Consider the following 15,589-nt stretch of genomic DNA (forward strand, 5'->3'; position numbering starts at 1 on the left):
TTAGGTTTGCTGGATTGATTGGTCGAGAATACTGCTTATGAACCGTACATGGATTACTAATATGATTGACTCATGTCAAGTGTGTGATGTATCTTCTGAGCAGGTCATTAAGAAAACCCTTGGATTTTGTTCTGTTAAGTTATGAAGTATGCCAACCTTATTACAGTTTACAGTCAGTACCACATGGGTAGAACATGCACCACCCTGTAGCACTATATGCTATCTTAACTGCCATAACCAAAAGAAAATAAAATTGCCAAGGACTTCACAGTTTATATGGACAGTTAGGCATGACTTGCACTATTTAAGAAACATAAAAAGTACCAATCTAATCTGTTGGGCGTGGACTAGACTATTTAAGAAACATAAACAGTACCAACCAAATCAATAGGGAGAAATTTTGAGAGTGAACTATGTTTTAGGAGGTGAGGTGGTAATGGTCACCTGTCTTCCTTAGTCTATTAACGCATACTGGAATAAATATAATTACTGAAGCAACTTTATCTTTGGTAATGTTGTTTAAATCTGATTGGAGAAACAGAGTGATCACCTGCTTACCTTGGTCTATCAATGCATACTGGAAGAAATATAATTACTGAAGCAACTTTAGCATTGTTAATGTTGTGTAAATCTGATTTGAGAAACATGAACTGTACCATCCTAACCAATAGATAGATCAAGAGTGGCCTATGTTTTAGTAGGTGAGGCTGTAATGGTCACCTGTTTTCCTTGGTCTATCAATGCATACAGGAAGAAATATAATTACTGAAGCAACTTTAGCATTCATAATGTGTGTAAACCTCATGTTCTGTGTTTTTGTGGAGAATAAGTGGCTTCAGTGGATGTCCTGACCTCCTGGGTGACTTGATGTTTTTTAATACAGCAGTTGGTTCCACTAACCTCTTTACATTAAGATCAATGAACTTTGAATTATTCTAATCATTGTACTGGACGTGTATATGATGGATAACCCTGATAATATAATTTCATGCCTAATTCTGAACTTGTTCACACATAACTAAAGCTGACTGATGTTTGATCTCGTAGCAAATATGACTTTTTTCTTGCTCATACTTGACTGGCTTCATACATATGCTTGTCTGACTGTTGTGTAATACTGTATTACTTTCCTTTTATTCGGGCAGGTCCTGTAGGTGAGGACATGTTCCACTGGCAGGCCACTATCATGGGACCCTCAGACGCCCGTTTACTGGTGGTCTATTTTTGATGAACATCCATTCTGGTATACCGACCTAACCTTTGGAAAAATGAATTCATATTAATTCTATGATATTGGAATTGCTGTTACACAAATGTCTTGGGGGTCCTCAAACAACTAGTTTGCTGTTGCTCGTTATCTTATCTATTTTTTTTCTGACATTCAGACATGAACATATTTCAGGTCTCTTTTCGCACCAAGGTGTTCCACCCAAACATCAACAACAGCAACGACAACATTTGCCTTGACATTCTCAAGGAACTGTGGAGCCCGGCTTTGATCATATTTCAGGTTCCGTTTTTGCTTAAAGCTTGTTGCTGATATAAGCTTGGTTCCTTCATCAACTTAATCTCACAAAAAATCTTCATTTATATTTCTCTAACATTTACCCGTCTTTGTTAACAGGTCCTCTTGTCAATCTGTTCGTTGCTGATGGACCCCAACCCCGATGACCCTCTGGTGCCTGAGATCACTCACATGTACAAGACTGATCAGGCCAAGTATGAGTCCACGGCACGCACCTGGACACAGAAGTATGCCACGGGTGGATTTATAGGCAAGCAATGTCGAGAGAGGTATTCCTTTGATTGTTTTATTTTTATGGTTTGCTGAAATGCATTTTCCCCCTCCATGCAAGACAAACGGTGTGATGTTTACTAATTTCAAAACACACTGATTACTTCCATTTGTGTACTTCTATTTGTTCTTAGTTCTTCTCACCTATAGCTAAAGTGAAAGACGACAAACCGGGTGAATTATTGGAGTTGCAGGATGATAAATCATCGGTAAGTTTCTATGCTTTCAAATGGTCAGAGTTTGAATTTTGATCAGTTTTTTGACTTGTTTTATACTGAATACTTGATTCCTTGATAACTTTGATATACACACATGAATAATTACTTGTGTTGTTATGATCATAAACTGATTTCTAAGTATCTTTGACTCATATGATGCTTATTACATAACAGGTCATCTGAATCTTCATTTGTAAATATGACTGCTGGTGGTGCTGATGATGTAAGCTACTTTTCTTGCTTCAAGAATAATAGAAACATCATTTGCATCACACTCACATTTTAAGTTGCTCATGTCATTTCAGGCTAGCCATCGGCTTGGAACTGATGAGAGACAACCGCTGTTACCAACTTGAAACATATATTTTTTAGGTATGAATGGCTTACATCTCCTCTTCTCGTGTTTGGTGAGGCAATTCGTCCTCGGTTCGTGCCTCTCATCCTCTCGCGTCTGGTGAGGCATTCGTCCCCGATTCCCTCTCCTCTCGCCTCTGACTTCATGTTTCTCGTCCCTGCTGGATTCATCGTTTAGATTAGAAGAATCGCATCTAATTTGTCATTTTGCTCGTTCACGATTCTTCTGTCTTGAAGCGCGTCTGATTCGACTGATTTTGCTCATCCTTGATTCGTGCGTGTAGATATAAAATCGCGTCTGGTTTGATTTACTCGTCCTCCTCGTCACTTTAGAGTCGCTTGTGATATGATTTTGCTTGTTCATCGGGGGTCTCCGTCCCGGCGACTCTGGGAGGAAGCGGGCGAGTGAGCGAGCGGTCCATCGGTCTGGTTTGCGAGCTAAAGTCTGTTTGAGAAACTTTTGTTCCTGCATTTCGTGTTCACGGTGGAGCGATTGTTCCTCGTTTACTTGTGCGTGCGCTTCTGTTATCTGACGATCCTACGTTTCGTGTTCGCGTCGGGGAGACCGTTCCAAGAACGATCAGTTCTGGTTTCGAAATTGGAGCGCTGTCAAGTCGGTTCCTCTGTTCCATCACCTGTGTTGTTCGCCCGTTATTTTCAGATCTCAAACGCATGATCTTGATACTCTGGTTGCCCTCTGCTGATTCTTGTTCTACCGGCAGGCGTGTGTGCTCCCATTCTAGATGCAGAGAATCATGTTCTTGTCTGTCATGGTTGTTCTGATGCTGTTCTTTTCAATTGTTTATTGTTATCATGCTTTGCTTATCTTCCCATATGGCACGATTGATTGATTGTTGTTTGCTGTTTGATTGATTGCCTTGAGATGGATTGTTGTTTGTTGTTTGATTGATTGCCTTGAGATGGATTGTTGCTTGTTGTTTGATTGATTGCCTTAAGATGGATTGTTTGTTGTTTGATTGATTGCCTTGAGAAGGTACAAACCATGTAGGCCGATTGTTTGCTGTTTGTTGCCTTGAGATATTACATGTTTATATGGCACGATTGATTGTTGTTTGTTCATGGTTATTACAATTGATTGGTTGTTGTTTGTTGATTGGTATCTAACTTTGGTATTGGTAGTTGCTGATCATAGGTAACAGACCTAGCGCTATTCTTTTTTCTGAACTTTTTTGTGATTATTATGCCTTCACATTCACTGCTCCCAGATCCATATCGACATGCCCATGCCGTCTGATGAGGACAAAGATGTAAGGAACTCCTCCCAAAAATCTCTCTTGCTCCTTGTATTAACTTGGCGACTTGATTTACATGTTAAATTATTATTTTCGTGGAACTGGAGCTCCTTGCTGTAACCCAAACAAACTATAATTACACCGACTGGGAGCAGCTTGTGTAATTATAGATCGTTTGGGTGCAGTAATGACTTTCTGAGCATGCACCACTTTCAGGTTATGAAAAACAACGGGGAAAAAAGATTGACTTCCTCTCTGTTTCTTATACAAGGCATGCAGAAGATGTGCGGCAAGTAAGTAACTCATTATGTCGATATTTAGAGTGTACTACTTCACAGTGCCATCTTTCCCAACAGATTGAATTTTTTTGTATTGATATTTTGTTGAATAGTATCACATGTTTGTTTGCATTTCATACTTTGGAAAAATGTTCCTAACGTTGATAGTATTTTTCCTGCAATAGGCACAGGAGTTCCTCTCAAAGTTAGGTGATCTTAGCCAAACTCTGATTTTTGCCAAAATTGAGAATCTGGAGGTAATTAACATGTATTTTTCTCTGTTAAGCTACTTTGTTTGTTCTTTAGGTGTTCTTATTTCAGAAACCGTTGTTACTCGTGTTGTGGACAGAATGACGGACAACCTAAGGCCTACTCGTCTGGAGGACACTGATGTTGCAAACGCGGTGCTGGACGGTTAGTTTTTGCCTCTTGCAGATATCTTATACTTTGGTGATCCTGTACAGCTGCTCATTACTGCACCCAAACAAACTATAATTACACAAGCTGTAACATGAAATCACAATTGTTTTGTTCAGGTAGCGATGCCATTCTCCTTGGTGCTGAGACTCTCCGTGGGTTGTATCCAGTTGAGACTATTTCAACAGTAGGCAGAATTTGTGCTGAGGTGAACTTTCTTTTGGAGGTCTATGTTCTCTTGATAAACAAGGGCCTGTTGTGACGGCATTTGTTGATAGGTTCCGTTTTGTAGCTCAAATCAGACTTCAATACTAAAATGTTACAAATAAATACTTTCTTCCGAACAACCCCTAGATGTGTTCTCAACAAGTATATCTTTGGCGCTCTAATGGAATCTAATGGAAATTCACTCCTTCCTGCCTTTCTTCATATTTCTGATACATTTTCATGAATTGTTTCACAGGCTGGGAAGGTCTTCAACCAGGATTTGTACTTCAAGAGAACCATGAAATACATGGGAGAACCCATGACCCACTTGGAGCCTATTGCTTCCTCTGCAGTGCGTATTTTGTTTCTTTCATTTTCCAACCTTTTGTTAGTGTTTACAAGGGAACAATTTCTGTCTTTCCATTGATTGAATATCAGGCTGTGACACTTGGGTAAGTCTGATGAAATAGTTCACTACCTATTTGCCAGGTGCGGGCTGCTATTAAAGTTAAGGCTTCGGTCATCATTTGCTTCACCTCATCTGGATGGGAGAAAAAGAGTATTTCTTCTTATAGGCGCTTCACCTCATCTTGTAGTTTAATAGAAATTGATTCATATATTATGCTGTATCGAGTATCTGCAGGCTAATTGCCAAGTACAGGCCCACCATGCCATTCCTCGTCTAAAAACAAATCAATTGAAGTGGAGCTTCACAAGCGCATTTGAAGTATGTGAACAACCTATTTCCTTGTAACCTTTTTAGTGTGGTGTTCAACTAGACTTACTAATTAACATGTATTACCACGTGTCTAATACATCCATATATAGACAAATCTAAGACAAGTAATTCGGGATGGAGGGAGTACTATAGAATTTTTCCTGATAAGAAACAATACTGCTTATGTTGGACCAAGACTTGTCTCTGGTGTTTGGTAGTGTGCCACTGTTATAACTCATATTTGTTGCATTATCTTCCTGCAGGCAAGACAATCACTCATAGTTAGAGGCCTCTTTCCCATGCTTGCTGATCCACGTCACCTGGTGAGTTAACCTGCCTTTCATTTGTTGACTGCATCAACCATTCTTTGGTGGTTCTTTTCAATTTTAGAATACATGACCCAGTATGTATAATATGAAAAACAGGAACTACCTATAAATATCGACGTCTTTGTTTTGAACATAAAGGGAATAATGGCAGTTGGCGTTAGTGCATATTCCCAATATGTGAAAAGCGGATGCTTTACATACACCAGGCCAGTGAATTAATTCTGCTTTTAGGGTTTTTGCTTGCATCATGTTCTACTTACAAATGGAATAAACACTAGGCTGCAGTTCACTTTCGTACTGTTGGCAAGTCATCATAAGCTTGGTTAATCAGTACATTATTTCGAACTTTTTATTCTGTATAATATAAATGCAATACTTGAGCTTATAAGCTGGTGTGCACCAGTGAGGCTGATGTTTGGAGGTTTCATCTTGCATCCACCTTGAATTATTTGGTAGCTAGCATTCCTTGATTTGGACCCAACAAGTAAGAAGCTTGGTATGCCTGGTGATTTGTACTGACATTGTTTCTCTGCCCTGCAGGCTGAATCTACTAGCACTAGAAATGAATCAGTGTTGAAGGTTGCTCTTGACCACGGCAAAGCATCCGGTGTGATCAAGTCACATGGCTTACCTTAGCCAGAATTTCTATAAGAATGTCGCTCATGTTACATGCCTTGCTTTCTCTAGTAAGTAGAACAAGAATACTTTGCCTACAAACTTGTGGGTATTGATGAAGATAATCACTTAATCAGCCTCTAATTAACTTCCTATTTTCAAGAACGAAGATCTGGATCACCCTCGCCCCTCTAGAGAAATCAGTTTACTCATTCAAGTTCTGGAAATTCTTTATAGCCTTTTGAGTTTACTTCGATCTTGCATGTATTAGCTTTCTGTTTGTGCCCCTATTTATGTATGCTTCTTGTGTGCAAGTGCTCCATTCTGTGTGTGTGACTTGTGTGTGGCTTGACTCTGTGTGTGTGGCTTGACTGTGTGTGTGTGTGTGGCTTGACTGTGTGTGTGACTGTGTGTGTGACTCTGTGTGGCTTGACTATGTGTGTGTGATTCTGTGTGTGCTTGACTCTCTGCGTGTGTGACTGTGTGAATGTTGCATTTGCTTGATGGTGTGGCCTGTATGCTTGATTGATGATTAGTGTGGTTTAACACTGCCTTTGCCGGTCCCAAGCCCGGATGTGAAAGTGTGGAGGGAGCTGCATTTACCTCCTTTGTATTTTATATATATTCACCTTCTAAAATTTGTGGCTGATGGCATTCTACTTTACTTAGATGGTTAGCTTGTTAGCTGATGTAGTGTTTACTTTCTGTGCATGATAAATGGTTTTGTTGTGCACCTTTTTAAAGATGTGGTCCGTCTTCCCCTCTATTTTCCTCTTTTGGATGTTAAATAGCATTTGCTGTGTTTCTAAATTGATTATCTGTTGTAAGATATGGTTAGCATATATAGTTCAGAGATAAACGTCTTTGTTTGCAGCAGTACATTTTATTCATTCCAATGGTGATTTTACTACTGGTTTTTGTGTGTTGGAACTCTTGCGGAAGTTCTCTACCCCAGTACCAACGTATATCTATTTTTGTGTCATTTTGATCACTGAAGCCAGTGGTATGTTTTATTTGAGATGAGTGATGTGATTACATTGTACCGGACAGGTGACTGCAGTAGACCCACAACAGCAATTATCTAGTTACTTTAACAGGACTTTTGAACAATCAGGTAGTTCACAGTATGCAGTTTTACTTATATTCAGGAATGTAGCTTCTTCACTTCCTAGATGCAGCAGGTTGTCCATGTTGTGTGTGTTCAATTTTTGTGATTCACCTACATTTTCATTTCAGCAGGTTGTCCATGTTGTGTGTTTCGTATGGATTAGACGCGGTCGACTACTTTGTCTTCAATGCCGCGGCTCCTCGTTGGGTCTTTAGTACTTCTGCTGTGTGTTCAGTTTTTAATCCCTATTACACGTGATGCTCTTTGTTTCTGTGTAATTTGAACCTCTGGTTGTGCTCTTGTGACTTTGTGAGCGGTGTCTCTGCTCGTGTGGACACACATGATTTGAACCGTGATTTGAGCTGTGATTCTGCTAGTGAGGCAAGCATGATTTCAGTGGTGTTTCCATGCGATTTTGAACCATGTCTATGTTATGATCTTGTGAAACCGTTGCGTGGATATTTATTGCCAATCATGTGTCGTGCCAATGCTGCCTTTGGTTGATTGTGTGGCTTGTTGCTTAGCTGAATGATTGGTTGTAGTGTTTGCTAATTTTTTGGTGTTTAGTAGTTTTGTAGTTTAACACTGCCTTTGCCGGTCCCAAGTCCGGATGAGAAAATGTGGAGGGGACTGCAGTTAGCTCCGCTGTTTAGAACTTTCGCGGTCTCCAAATATTTTTCAATGAGTAGTAGTGAATGAAGTGTGCAGACTGTCCTAGTCGAATACGTTTTACTTGTGTTCCAGCTTTAATTATATGTGAACAGGTTTTTTGAAAGATGCAGTTCAATTGTAGTGGGTAATTGCTTCCCTAGAAAATGATGTGGCATTGCTGAACAAGAGATACATAGTAGGGTAAAAGTGTATGTAACAGATGCAAGCAAGTGGGGATGGTTCAGAGTGTTCCCTGGTAATTACTGTTACATAAGTAAACTAGCAGGTATCGTTTGCATGGCTGGTCCTGATACTGCACTTGGGATGCTAGTGGTAATCATAGCAGTGACTCATGTGATCCTGTGCAATTGTGAGTCTTGATTCCCTTGCGTGGCAAGCTTAATTTGACCCGTGTTTATGTGCTATTTTTTGTATTACTCATTCGTTACCTTTTTCTTAAAAAAAGAATTCAGTGTTGGAACTTACCGAGTCCTTTCTGAAGCTGTACCAGGTCAGTGTTTTCCCAAAGGGAAGTGAGTGCCTCATGTACAACAGCTCTCCAGAAAGATGTTCTGGGTAGCTGCTTAACCTGCAGTTTCCTGGACAAAGGTAACGGAAGCTTGGGCTGCAGTGTAGCAGATGCAAGCAACTGGGTAATTTTCAGTTATACTGTACTCTCTCCGTCCCATAATGTAAGACGTTTTTTGACTCTTTCACTAGAGCCAAAAAACGTCTTACATTATGGGACGGAGGGAGTAGTAAACTACTAGGGTGCTGTTGTATGCATGACTAATCCTGATACCGCACTTGGAAGGTAGTGGTAATCGTAACAGTGATATATGCGTACCTAAAATAAACAGAAGCGAGGTTTTGTTAATTGTTACTAGGTTAGCAGAGTAAATAATAATTTGTAAAAGCAAGAACAACATCCATATGTGGTTCTTCTTGGTTGTTTTTGCCTGAGTTCAGGAGGAATTAGGACAGTTGCTTGTCGACTGGGCGCTGCTTCTCCATTAACCTAAGTAAGCTTGCTGGGCGCTGCAGAGTAGCAATGTCCTGCAACTCTGGACTATTCAGTCTTTGATCAAAACTTACTGTCCGCGTGTAAATAAAATGAGCAAAACTTGTACCGAGCAGTCAGGCGTTTCTCCTTTTCACGGTCAAAGCGCAATGCCAATCTGTTTCTTTTTTTCTTTTTTTTGGCAAGGGTAAAAGGAGTTTTAGGTTTGGAACATGTTATTGTCATCAGAGTTGATATCAGAGTTGATAACGTAGTACATTTCGACGTGATCAAAGAACGCGCAGGGGGGGGGGCGCTTTAGGTTTGGAACATGTTATTGTCATCAGAGTTGATATCAGAGTTGATAACGTAGTACATTTTTTCGACGTGATCAAAGAACGCGCAGGGGGGGGGGGCGCTTTAGGTTTGGAACATGTTATTGTCATCGAGTTGTACACGATCTTCGGGTGCAAAAGCATACATATGCATTGCCATGTCAAGAAGCATCAAATGAAAAACGTAGTCTTAGTCGTGTTTTTTTATCTCGACAGGTTGTTGTCAATGCAAGAAAATTAAACACTTAGGCCAGATTTGTTTTTTCACTCTTATGATTGATTTAGACTGCAAAAAGGGTATAAGAAGAAGATATTGGTCTTACCTAACAAAATTGACCACACCAACCAGACAAAAGTGAAAACAAAACAAGAGTGTCTCAGCTCTAGACATTAAAGAACTCCTGAATTTGTACATGTTGGCTCGAACATATGAGATGCTACAATGAAGTAAAAGATTTGAATGCCATTATAGTGAACTTCGGCGTCATAGTAAAAACTTTTCATTCGGCTTTTATCAGCATGGAAACAACAGAAACAAATGAAAACAAAAAATACTATAAATTCATAAAGAAAGTAGATATTCATCATGCAGCAAAATAAGAAATATAAAATTCCAAAGGCAAGGAAGTTCAGATATCCTTACTTTTTTCGCCTTCACATCCAGAGTTGGTGATCCTCTGGCTGTCTTGGTCGAATATGTGTCCCCTGTTTCCGTTACAGAATTAGCACCACTTTTTTTGCATAAGTTGCAAAGCACGGATAAAACACCATGTTACGCAATGCACAGTCCATGTAATACACTATGGGGCACTCTAGTGATATGAGTGGCTTTAAAAGAGCATGTACAAGGGAATAACTATTAGATTCTTGCAGAATCATGTATATGTACAACATAATAGCAACCATAGAAGGCGAGCTCTTCAACGCAAATTCCTTTTTCGAGAGGACCAACATCATAATTCTGAAGAATTGCTGAAACTTTTCCATGGAACGCCTGATGAGAGGCCTGCATAATTTATGTTTATATATAAACCCAGTAACAGAGGTAATTAAGTCCCATTTTGTTTTGTTTTACTTCATAAGTATCCAACCCAACTAAACTATCTGCTAGTTTATTCCATAATCAAAAAAGGCCATATATATAGCACACTAAACTACCACTGCGCATCTCAAATGCTAAACGGATACATACTGAATCATTTCTACCCTTACCTTAATTAAATACTCAGGTTTTGTAATCAGAAGAGAACAAAGGCGTTTTTTTGGGCAAGTGATCCGGTTTTGCCTCCTGAGTTCTCGAAATAAAAAATTTAATATATTAAAGTATTAAGATCAATAGAATGAAGGAAACAGACATCCAAGAGATTATAGTTGCAATCTAATGAAAACATGAACATTTTTTTGGAAACATGAACATTTTTTAAACTCCTGAATAAATTTTAAAACACGAGGATTATTGGAAAACTGAGAACAATTTTGAAACAGACGAACATTTTTTCAAAAAAATGAAAACGAAAAATGAAAGGAAAAAAAGAAACAGAAAAAAGAAGGAAAAAGAACCAGGAAAAAGAAAAATGAAAATAAATGGAAACAGCAAAAAAAACCCGGTTCAGGAACCTCCTACAAGGTTCCAAAAGCCGGAAAACCCAGCTAAGAAAGGGCGAACCCTATACGGAGGTCGCGGGCGCTCGCGCAGCTGCCTCGCGTGGGCCGGCCCAGCTACCACGCTCGCTTCTTCCCTTCGATTGCTCGCTTCTTCGTGCACGTTTTGTTCGTTAGTTGTTTTTTTTGTGTTCGTCCCTTCATTCAAAAAACTGGAAAAACACATGGATTTTAAACTACGAATTTGAAAACAGTTCATCAATTCTAAAAAGTTCATCAATTTTGAACACTAAATTTGAAAAAGTTAATCGGATTAGAAAATAAGTTCATCGGATTTGAAAAAAAGTTCACCGGATTTGAAACAAATTCACCGAAATTTGCAAAAAAAGTTCATCAAGTCTGAAAAAAAAATCTTCAAATTTGGAAAAAAGGTCAATGATTTGCGGAAAAAATCATGAAGAAGAAAAAGTATCTCGAATTTGAAAAAGAAAGAAAAAAGGGACAGAAGAAAGATGAAAACGGAAAAAACGTGTAAGTAATCACAACAAACCGAAGTGGTCGGATGGTTGATGCGTTCTACTCTCTAGTCGCTCGATGTAGGATTGAAACCTAGCTCTCGCACACTTATTTTCTGTTCACTTTCAATCAGGAATCTGGTAAGCGGAATGCACTTGAGGACGGGCCGTGGATGTTCGATAAGGATCTTGTTGTGGTGGAGGACTATGATCCAAGCATGAGAATTGAGGACTATGAGTTCAACGACATCCCTATATGGGTGAGAATCTTCAGTCTTCCCCTTGGTATGATGAATGAAACCACAGCGGAGGAGATAGGCAACATCATCGGGCGATTTGTTGAGGTGGATGCTGGTGCGGATGGGAGAGCAATTGGCAAATTCTTACGGGTGAAAATTAGGATGAACATAGAGAAGCCTATCATGCGAGGGTTTACCCTGGATAATGATGATGAGAAGGAATCACATAAGAGAAAGAAGGACATGAGTATTGATGGGAAGGAGAATGAGGAGGAAGAAGGTCTATGGTGCCGCTTCGAATATGAGTTCTTGCCTGACTTTTGTTATACATGCGGTCTCATCGGACATGTGGCTAAGGAGTGTTCTCTCAAGATGAAGAAGGGTGAGGATCCTTAATATGGCCCTTGGCTTAGATCAGATGGGGGAAGAGGAGGTTTACTCATGAGGAAGACCGCAGTTGGAAGGGGAGGGGGGCAGTGCAGGAGGTTTTCGGCAATATGGATATAGCCGGGCAGGAGGAAGATCGGGGAGTGGGAGTGGCAGCGATAGCTTATCTTGGAGGAAGGAAGGTGCTCGAGAGGGAGAGGGGAAAAGAGGCAGAGCGGATGGTGAAGAAGAAGTCATGAGTCCTCCAAAGCTGATAACTAACAAGGTGGCACATGGTGGTAAGCCAAGGAAGTTGAATATGAACGAGGCTGGTGCACAGGCTTCGGTCGCATGTGATAACACAACCCAGGGGAAAGAGGTGGCCGCTCTTGAGCAGCATGACAAGCTGAAGGAGAGATCACAGATGTCGCTCCCTAATGAGCAAGTGGATGGGGAGAAGAATGGTCCAGTTACACAGCTACGGCCGTCCGCTAAGGGCAAGGTGGGTGCGAGTGGAAAGCAAAACCCTAAGAAGGGGGGGACGTTCCATCGGATTCCCAGGAAGAAGGACAGCAAGGGGGATGCAGGGCACAGCAGCGAGCCTGTTCGGGGACACAAGAGAGGCCATGAGGAGGGCGAGGTAGGGATGGAGGTGGATGCTAAGAGAGGGAAGCTGGTGGAGGAGGGAGTGGTAGCGAGTGCATGCATGGAGGGAACAGCAAACAACAACACTGATGTTGATAAGATATCGGCCGGGCTGTCCGAGCAGCCCCGCCGGGCACAATGAAAATCATTAGTTGGAACTGCCGGGGGCTCGGGAACGGCCCGGCAGTTCGATCTCTCCTCAAGTTGGGGAGGGCGGAGGATCCTGACGTGCTATTTTTAGCAGAAACGAGGCTCACTGAGAAGGAGTTGGATCGGTTCCGGTGGAAGTTAGGGCTTGCTAACTAATCCGCCTGGAACCCAGAGGGGCGAAGCCGGGGAGTTGCAATGTTTTGGCGGCGAGGGCTTGATATATCCCTTTGTTCGTATGGGCGGAGGCATGTTGACGTGGACGTGAAGGAAGAGGATGGCTCAATATGGCGTTTGACAGGCGTTTATGGGGAGTCGGCGACTGAGAGGAAGAAATAAACGTGGAGAACTCTTTGACTTCTCAAGCAGCAACATCAGCAGGATCGACCGTGGCTATGCCTTGGAGATTTTAACGAAATCCTGTCTGGAATAGAGAAGGTGGGTGGAGTGGACCGATCTCAGGGTATGATGAATGGATTTTGGGAGGCATTGGAGCTCTGTGAACTGGATGATTTGGGTTTCGAGCGTGACATCTTTACGTGGAGGAACCATAGCAAAGAACTGAGGACTTACATCTGTGAAAGGCTGGACCGGGCGACTGCTAGTAAATCTTGGCGAGAAAGGTTCCCGGAGTACGTGGTCGTCAATGGGATGCTGAGACACTCCGACCATCGGCCCATAATTGTCAATACGAAGGGGAGTGATAGAAGCTGGAAAGGAGGGGACCGAGGCTTTCGGTTTGAGGCCCGATGGCTGCAGGAAGATGGATGCGAGGAGGTGATCAGGGAGGCGTGGGAGAGGAGCTGGGCGAACAGGGAAGGTGTAGTAGCACATGCCCTTAAGGAGATAGCTGGGAAGATGAGGAAGTGGGACAAGGAGGTAGTTGGCGAACTAGAAGGAAGATTGAGAAAGGCCAAAGCTGATTTGGAGCGGTGTATGAAGGAGCCGGTGTCCCAGGAGAAGATTGAGGAGGAAGCCACCCTACGGTGCTTGGTGGATGATCTTGAGGAGAAGAAGAATACTATGTGGAAACAAAGGGCCCATGTCTGGTGGCTTCTGGAAGGGGATAGGAACACCCGTTTCTTTCATATGATGGCGTCTGTGAGGAAGAAAGCGAATAAGATTAAGGAGCTGAGGAGGGAGGATGGGTCGGTGGTGGCGGAGGAAGACTTAACTAACTATGTCTGCTCTTACTTTCAGGATCTCTTCACGTCCAATGCGGGAAACCGGGTCGATGAACTCATTGACAAGGTGCAGCCGCGTGTCACTACTGCAATGCTCACTATCTTGGACGCCGTCTTTACCCGTGAGGAGGTGAAGGCGGCACTAGATCACATTGGGGACCTAAAAGCTCCGGGTCCGGATGGGATGCCGGCTATAGTGTTGAAGCGACATTGGCATTTTATGGGGGACTATATCGTTGAAGAAGTGCTGGGAGTACTCAATGGAGGTGATATTCCGGAAGGCTGGAATGATACACTCGTGGTACTTATACCTAAAGTCAAGGACCCGAGCAGAATCAAGGATTTGCGCCCTATAAGCTTGTGCAATGTCCTATACAAACTCATGTCCAAGGTGTTAGCAAACCGGCTGAAAGTTGTGCTTCCAAACATTATCTCCGAAAACCAAAGTGCGTTCATTCCGGGATGACTCATCACAGATAATGTTTTGATTGCTTATGAGGTCACACATTACTTGAGGAATAAAAGAGGGAGCCGAGATGGGATTGCTGCGATAAAAGCGGACACGAGCAAGGCATATGACCGCGTCGAGTGGAGTTTTCTTGAGGCAATGCTCATAAAACTTGGCTTTCACAGGAGGTGGGTGACTCTCATCATGAAGTGTGTCACAACTGTGCGTTATCAGATCAAGGTGAATGGAGTTCTCACGGAACAGTTTGTGCCCACCCGGGGATTGAGACAGGGGGACCCCCTCTCCCCTTACCTCTTTGTGATTTGTGCCGAGGGCTTGTCTGCATTGTTGCATGATGCCGAGGAACATGGACGTATTAGTGGAGTCAAAATCTGCCAAACTGCGCCTAGCATGTCACACCTATTGTTCGCCGATGATTCGGTGATTTTGCTAAAGGCCAGGTAGGAGGAAGCCGCTGCTCTCCATGACATTCTTGAGCTCTATGAGAACTGTTCTGGACAGTGCATCAATACAGAGAAGTCTGCTATCATGTTCTCCCCCAACACGGATGAGCACACTAAACAACTGGTGAAGACAGAAGTGCAGATCATGAGTGAGGAATGGAATGATCGCTACTTGGGACTGCCTATACATGTTGATCGCTCTCGACGACGCATGTTTGCATATATCAAAAAATGCTTGTGCGGGCGTGTCCATGGCTGGCAGGAAAGACTCTTGGAAAAAAGTGGGAAAGAAACGCTGGTTAAGGCAGTGGGTCAGGCCATCCCGACCTTCGCCATGTCATGCTTCGATCTCACAAAAACCTTCTGCCAGGAACTGAACACGTTACTTGGGAAATTTTGGTGGAGCCATCAGGACAAGGAGAATACAATGCACTGGTTAAGCTGGGAGACTCTGACGAGACCAAAAGCAATGGGAGGGCTGGGTTTTCGGGACATGCACAATTTTAACATCGCCATGCTGTCCAGACAAGGGTGGCGCCTCCTCCAAAACCCCGACAGCCTCTGTTGCAGAATCCTGAAAGCGCGCTACTTCCCGCACTGTAGTATCATGGAGGCGGTGCCGAGAGATGGGTTTTCTTACACCTGGAGAAGCATATTGAAGGGCCTCGACCTAGTTAAAAAGGGTTACATTTGGAGAATAG

At 42.3% G+C, this 15,589-nt stretch overlaps 1 pseudogene; it reads left to right on the forward strand.

The window, feature by feature from the left end:
* Positions 1-6,485, forward strand: part of LOC123067917 (uncharacterized) — a 48,746-nt pseudogene extending 42,261 nt beyond the window's left edge.
* Positions 6,486-15,589: the final 9,104 nt, after the last annotated feature.

The sequence above is a fragment of the Triticum aestivum genome, chromosome 3B (assembly GCF_018294505.1).
Source record: "Triticum aestivum cultivar Chinese Spring chromosome 3B, IWGSC CS RefSeq v2.1, whole genome shotgun sequence".
Lineage (NCBI taxonomy): Eukaryota > Viridiplantae > Streptophyta > Magnoliopsida > Poales > Poaceae > Triticum > Triticum aestivum.